The sequence below is a fragment of the Sus scrofa genome, chromosome 4 (assembly GCF_000003025.6).
Source record: "Sus scrofa isolate TJ Tabasco breed Duroc chromosome 4, Sscrofa11.1, whole genome shotgun sequence".
Classification (NCBI taxonomy): domain Eukaryota; kingdom Metazoa; phylum Chordata; class Mammalia; order Artiodactyla; family Suidae; genus Sus; species Sus scrofa.
The window spans coordinates 71,861,131-71,867,115 of NC_010446.5; positions in this window are offsets into that span (position 1 = coordinate 71,861,131).

A 5,985-nucleotide genomic window follows, 5' to 3' on the forward strand; every position below is an offset into this window, starting at 1 on the left:
ATAGCTTTCAGGAAAACGAAATCAGTTTGGAAAAAGCCAGTGTAGATGAAGGAAATTACTCATAACAGCTAAAATATGCCAGAAGCTGTTTCATTTTTTGTACAGTATATCATTCAGTCCTCATCACAATTCTAAGAAGTGGGTGCTATTTTATACGGAAGTTAAAATGAGGAAACTAGAGCATAGGAGGATGAAGAAACTCGTTTGAGGTTCCCAGGGTGGAAAGGGACAGAGCTGGAGGTTCAAATCCAGAAAATATGAGATCAGAGCCTGTATCTTGAACTGAAGCATCATATTTTAGCCCAAACTGAACTCAACACCTTCCACCCTAGCTGTGCTTCTCCTCCTGGAGAAGAATTCATCTCGTCTCAGCATTTTAAGCAGCATCCAGGGAATTCCCTGGGGGCCTAATGGTTAAAGATCCAGCATTGTCACCCCTGTGGTGCAGGTTTGATCCCTGGCCCAGGAACTTCCACATGCCTTGGGCATGGCCAACAAACAAATGCAGCATCCATCCACCCAGGGGCTGACGCTGGAAATCAGGCACTGTCTGGACTCCTTACTCCTGTCACCTCCACGTCCCATCGACTGCCTAATCTGGGCTGGTTTCACTCCTATGGAGCTCTCAAGACTTCTGCCCTTCTCTCCATCACTCCACCTCTCCTGTGGTCCACGTCACCTGCCATGGCTCACCTCCGCTAAGAGACAGCCTCCAGTGTGGCCCCTTGTCTTCCCTCCGAGCAATGGTTCTCAATTTGTGGTCTCAGGATGAGGACTCCAGCATCCCCTGGGAGCTTGTTAAAAATCCAGATTCTTAGGCTGCCCTCAGATCTACTTGGGGGAGGGATCCAGCAAAGGATGTTCTAACAAGCCCTCCAAAGACTTCTGACAGACACTGAACTTTGACTCGCTCAATTATTTCTCTACGATACAACCAGAGCACACCTTCCAATGGCAAATTAGACCAAGCCCTTTCTTCTGCTGATTCATTTTCACACGCTTACTCTTAGGTGCTGTTTCATCAGAGAAACCACCCTACTCAGTCAGTTGGGGTTCCCTGTGCATCGTCTGTTTGCCCCCACACTTCCCTTTCAGAGCACTTATCACACTTGACCGGAATCGCTTATCTGTCTCTCTCTCTTTGATCTGCACACTCTAGAAAGGTAGGGGTGGAGTTTGTCTTGCTCATTACTAATTCCCAGCACTGAATACAGAGGCTTTCACAATATGTAATAGTCCTTTGTGAAGGAGAAGAGAGAGGGAAAGAAAAGAATGGATGAAATGACAGCTACGGTCTTATCCTAAAAAACCTGAATGTCAGGTTAAAAAGTTAGAAATCTGGCAGATAATGGAAGGTCACTGAAAGTTTCTGACCTGAAGACCAGGAAGAGGGGTGGTTGAAATGTTCAAACCATGAGCAGGGGATGAGTCATGGGCTGTGGAGCAGAGAGTGGACTGGCCAGTGAGGGAGAGAGAAGAGCAGAGGAAAACCGGTGGTGAGCGCTGGAAACTCAGAATGAGTTTCCTGGGAAATGCAACAGAATTGGACCGAGGTTACCTGGTTTTGGATGAGCTGACCAGGGCAACCCACAGGTACTACCACCTGGAAAATGCTTGTTTCAAATCCAGGCGAGTAAAAAGATGGTGACACTTTTAGCAAAAATAATAAGTACGGAAGGTAAGCCAAGTTCTGGCTGAAGGAATGATGAGCTCAGGGTACATCTTACGTAGGGTAACGTGGGTTATCTGGATAGAAGTATCCGGTGTAAATGTTGGTGGGGCTGGGGTGTGGGTGGGGGTGGGGAGGAAGAAAGGCTTAAAGAGACAGGCTCGGGAGGCATCGTAGAGAGCTCAGGGTTGAAGCCACAGAGAGCCTGCTGGAGGCAAGAGTTAGTGACATGAGAAAGGTGAAGGTGGAAACCTGCTACAATTGAAGGGGTGGTGGAAGTGGGGGGCAGACTTCTTAAGAATCATTAGTAACACACATAAAAGCAAAAAGATTGTAAACCCAGCAATTAAAAAATGAAGTTGAGTAGGTACTATTTCCTACCTCACTTCCACTCCCCAGGGTTAACGATGCGGGAGCACCTCCTGGGTATCCCTCCAGCCTTTTCCTTTGCTTATTCATATGGACTCTGAGCTCCCCTTAAATACACTCTCATCTCAAAAGTCTATGCCCTTCCAATTCATTCTCCAGCAATAGTTAACAAGTACTAGAGGCAAAATGGACTTCTGAGCTCAGAAGCATACAAACCCATAATTACACCTGTATGGAAGGAAGCACAAAACATCCATGTACTGAATTTATAGGATGGAAGTACCTTATTAAATGTAGGGTTTTTTTGTCATTTTTTTGGTCTTTTGTCTTTTTAGGGCTACACCCGAGGCATATGGATGTTCCCAGGCTAGGGGTTTAATCAGAGCTGCAGCCGCCGGCCTACGCCAGAGCCACAGCAAATGCCAGATCCTTAACCCACTGAGCAAGTCCAGGGATCGAACCTGCAACCTCATGGTCCTAGTCGGATTCGTTTCCACAGTACCACAACGGGAACTCCAAATGTAGGGTTTTTAAACCATACATTGAAATGACAGTTTTTATTTTTTTATTTTATTTTATTTTTATTTATTTATTTATTTATTTTTTTTTTGGTCTTTTTGCTATTTCTTGGGCCGCTCCTGCGGCATATGGAGGTTCCCAGGCTAGGGGTCGAATCGGAGCTGCAGCCACCAGCCTATGCCAGAGCCACAGCAACGCTGGATCCGAGCTGCGTCTGCAACCTATACCACAGCTCACGGCAACGCCGGATCGTTAACCCACTGAGCTAGGGCAGGGATCGAACCCGCAACCTCATGGTTCCTAGTCGGATTCGTTAACCACTGCGCCACGACGGGAATTCCGAAATGACAGTTTTTAACGGAAGAAAGTAATTATAAGTATTATATTAATTAAGCACTTAAATATTTTGGGTGGTCAATTTTTTTACACCATTCTGGTCCCTTTACTTTCCCATAAATATTCAAAACAAAAACCAATTACGTGGAGGATTTTATGAAAGCTCTTCATGAATTCAGGCTGGCCAGTGGAGGTAGCTTTATAAATATCGTTGAGGACACATGGATCATCACAGTGGACCCCACTCCCACAGTCGAGAGAACTGACTAAAAAATCAGCCTTTGGGATAATATAGATAGAGGAGATATGGACCATTTTTGACTCATTCCAATAAAGAGTCTCAATCTTTGTAGTCACAATACAGCATCCACGGGAATGGTACACTTCAAAAGAAAAGAGCACTTATTGGTTCTCCAAGTAGGATGAATGCCTAATGTCTGTCCTTCATGAGAACTTAGAACGTAAGTTCCATGAGGATGGCATTGTGTTGTCCTATTATGTCCCCAGACTTTAGCAGCACTGCCCAGAGTAGATGATCAATACCAGTGGAAGGAAGGACAGAGGGAGGGAAAGGGGACAAGGGAGGAGGCCTCCGCCTTTGGCCCAGCTATGAAAACCAGACCTCGTCACACCACACTCATGTACACTGGGTACCTTCTAAAGGGTGGCTGCTCTCACTTCATGTTTTATTTGAAAGACAAAGAAGAAAGAAAGTTCTAATTTCCTGGAAGCACTCCCTCCTGGCCTGGCATCTCCAGGGAGCTCCTTGGCCTTCTCTTTAGAGGAGAGCATCCCAAAAATTCTCAAAATTTTCAAGTCAGACACTTGACATTTTTTGAGCATCTGACCAAGGATCTCATTTATTTTTCCATTTTACCATTAAGATATTTTTAAAGTAAAGATCTAAGGAGTTCCCGTTGTGGCTCAGCGGTTAACGAATCTGACTAGGAACCATGAGGTTCGGATCCCGCGTTGCTGTGGCTATGGTATAGGCCGGCAGCTATGGCTCCGATTGGACCCCTGGCCTGGAAACCTCCATATGCCACAGGAGTGGCCCAAGAAATGACAAAAAAAAAAAAAAAAAAAAAAAAAGATCTAAAAATTTCCTTAGCTGAGCAAAAGATGGGTAAAATTTCATATTTACGATATTTATTTTAGGAAGATAAGAATGTTCCCACCTTGATGCTGTGAAACTAGCTTGGTGAAAACTTTCCTCAACAATCTAAGCCACTTTTACATAAATGTTATTTTTAAATATCTGGTCATTTACAAAGCACTTTTAAATACATTTTCTGAACAATCATGGGCGAAAATAAGAAATCCCATTTTACAGATTAGAAAATTGAGGCTCAGAAATCTTTAATAACCTACTTGAAGTTACAGAGCTAGGAAGAGAAGGAAAAGCTATAAGAATTTTGACTCATTTCCTTCTGGCTCAGCTAGCTGATTCAGAGAAAAAAAAATTTCAATTATTAGTATTTAATTCATAAACCAAGGCAAGCATCTCAGCATTAGCTCTCACTTTCTAATCTCTCACTAAGTTATTATAAAAGACAGTAGCTCTGCCTAAATTCTGGACTAAATTCTCACAGGAAAGAGTCCTTGATGTGGTTAAAAAGTACACAACCGTTAATACTTCTGTTTCAATCAGATAAGCATAGAAGAAGTCTTTTCTGTGTGTTTCAGAATGTACAGTTGTCAGGCTACTCCATCCATTTTATTTGTTTTGAAATTAACATTTGTGTATCTTTCCCTTGCTCCTGCCTTCTGTGACCTTCCAGACTGACATTGTCATTAAAGAACTAGAAAAACTGTGTGCTGACTGGAGTTAGAAACACAAAGATATTCTATCATTCCCAGCCCATCTTGGTTTTTAGGTTTCTCCAGCTGGACTGAGATATCGCACACAAATATCTTAGCCAAGTGCTTATAATAGAAGCTCAGGTGATGGAGAAGTTTCAGGTCTTTAACAATCACAGATGATGTGAAGTTCAGGACTCAATTTTCCTCCAGCCAGCGGACTCTATCCTGGGTCACCAGAGGCACAAGAATGCCACCAAAAGCTGCTTGGTACTGTACAAGAGAAACAGCTTCTTCTGGAACAGATGTTAGTTTGTAAGGCATTTTATTCAGGATAAGCATTTTTGGTGGACAATATCCATTTTTAAAAATAGATCATGGAGTTCCCGTTGTGGCTCAGCAAGTTAAGAACCTGATTAGTATCAATGAGGATGCAGGTTAGATCCCTGGCTTTGCTCAGTGGGTTAAAGATCTGGCATTGCTACAAGATTCAATGTAGGTTGCAGACGCAGCTCTGATTTGTGGTGCAGGCCTGTAGCAGCAGCTCCAATTCAACCACTAGCCTAGGAACTTCCCTATGCCGCAGGTATGGCCCTAAAAAAATAAAATAAAATAAAATAAAATAAAATAAAATAAAATAAAAGATCATATGTGAGTGGATATATATATAACTGAATCACTTTGCTGTAAACCTGAAACTGACACAACATTGTACATCAACTATCCTCCAATATAAAATAAAATAAAATTAAAAATAGATCAAGGAGTTCCCGTTGTGGCGCAGTGGTTAACGAATCCGACTAGGAACCATGAGGTTGCGGGTTTGATCCCTGCCCTTGCTCAGTGGGTTAACGATCCGGTGTTGCCGTGAGCTGTGGTGTAGGTCGAAGACATAGCTCGGATCCTGAGTTGCTGTGGCTCTGGCGTGGGCTGGTGGCTACAGCTCCGATTAGACCCCTAGCCTGGGAACCTCCCATATGCCACAAGAGCGGCCCAAGAAATGGCAAAAAGACAAAAAATAAATAAATAAATAAATAAAATAAAAATAGATCACATGTAATGCCCTATGGAATTAAATGGAGGTTGTCTAAATTGGGTTAACTCATGGGTTCTGATACAACAGACAGAGGACCCAATTTGAAGCCTGGATGCAGCATAATGCCATCATTTATTCAATCATAGATGTCAGTGAGACCTTGATTTCTCTGATCCTGTTTTCTCATCAATAAAGTGAGGATTCAGTAGAGGAATTCACTAATATTAGCACCTTTCACGGCTAATGTCTGGTAAAT